We start from the raw sequence: 1,954 nt of genomic DNA on the forward strand, positions 1-1,954 counted from the left end.
AAAGTGGCAGTTGTTTTATTTTTTCAATACTTGGTCAATCATATGACTTATAGCAAAAATTATGTTTCTTATTAACCACTATAATTGGAAGTACAGATAATAATGTTTAGACGCCTTGATTTCAGTAAAAAAAATTATTTTCATAATAAGACCACTGAAGTCGTTAATATTCATGCATTTAAATTACGATACAGTATATCATTTTTATGGAGAAAGGGAAGAGGGCTCTGTGGAATTCTGGAGGGAATGACTGCTTTCATATAAAATTAATTTGTATTTAATAATTTCGTAACATTTAATACATGAGTGAAACTTTTACTAAAAATCAGAATGCTTCCTTAAGTTACCGCATTGTGAAATAAAAATCATGCGGTTATACTTGTATCTACACGTCTAACGCAAACAGATAAGGAAACTCTCATAAACGGATATTCCACTTTAAGTAAACTGATGAAATTATTTTATTTTTTTAAATAAAAGTTCACACTACGTCTATAAATTTTATGAAATAATGAAATAAGTAAGAATTTTATTTAAAAACATGTATATTACCTCTAAGATTCCACGCAATCCACTATCCTTTCTATGTATGTAAGTAAATTATATATTGCAACCCAAAACAAGGAATAATACCTATTACAGTTGTTTTGCAATTATAATTGCAAATAATATATAATATTAACTTGAATGCAAAAAATATAAAGCATTTACTATTTCCATTTTTAAGGGCATGATAACATCGTTCAAATCATGGGGGAAAAATGCCTATTTTTGATTTGAACGATGACTTTCATGCTGTTAAACAAGTATGATTTTGCCAGTAAGAAATAGTTTTTTTCATGTTATTTGAATTTGTATTCTTAAATGAACTTTTATTTTTCATCTGCGGTTGATTAAAAATGATCCCTTATTATGATTTATTAACTTGAAAGAGGTTTTTCAAATACAAAATACATGAAATATGTAATAGTCCTTTCACTTTCTTAATATTTGAATGACTTCACCAATTTTTTAATTGACATTATGACGTGGAAAGACTCTAATGGAAATCTATCAACAATCACTAAATATTTTTAATTGGTATTATTAACATTCGAAGACCCAGAATTAGTTTGAATTAACAGCATCTGATTTAGAACAAGGTTCAATGTAATTTTTTAATGTGCGTTTAAAAGTCCTCTAATGGTGAATGATTCGAGTAATTACGGTTTTTTTTTATTAAAAGGGCCTCCCACGAAAAATATAAGAGAGTCGCTTTCAGATTATTTTACATGCATTCATTTATTTTGTATTTATGAAAATAGAAGAAATTTTTCGAAAGGATTTGAACCAATTATCACTAGTTTTTTATGCAGAGGCCTTTCGAAAAACGTTCTAAAATTTAAAAATAGATTTTACATCATTGATGTAGGGTCGCAAAAGTATTTCCTCATTTCAAACATAGTTTTTATTCATTTTAAAGCATGGCAATCATCAGCATAGGGCAAACAATCATAACACGTACAATATACATCATGAGATCTTCTTTTTGTTTACGTTTTATTTTTTTGCGTTTATCATTAAAGTTAAGTAAATTTGAGTAATTCTGATGGCCGTAGTTATGTGTAATGCTTAGTCATTTGCAATATAAGAAGCAGTATTCTTGTTACTAATTTATGAGTCACGTTTACGAAATCCTTTGATGGAAAATATGAAGATTGTTACCAGACCTCTAATCCTGACAATCGCCGTTTTCCTGCCCATTTTTGTAGGTAAGTGCAGTCATGTATGTATTCAAACCCAAGAAAGAACCTTCCAAGTTAAAAATCGTGTCACTGGTGCATTTTTAAAGTTGAAACTTCCAATAATCATTTTTCTAAAAAAACGCATCTAAACTTGGCAAATACAATAAGCACACGTGTTATACTTTCTTTTCGAATATCAAATATTTATACTTCTGGTAACTTTCTGAATA

The sequence above is a fragment of the Belonocnema kinseyi genome, chromosome 6, assembly GCF_010883055.1.
Source record: "Belonocnema kinseyi isolate 2016_QV_RU_SX_M_011 chromosome 6, B_treatae_v1, whole genome shotgun sequence".
Classification (NCBI taxonomy): Eukaryota; Metazoa; Arthropoda; class Insecta; order Hymenoptera; family Cynipidae; genus Belonocnema; species Belonocnema kinseyi.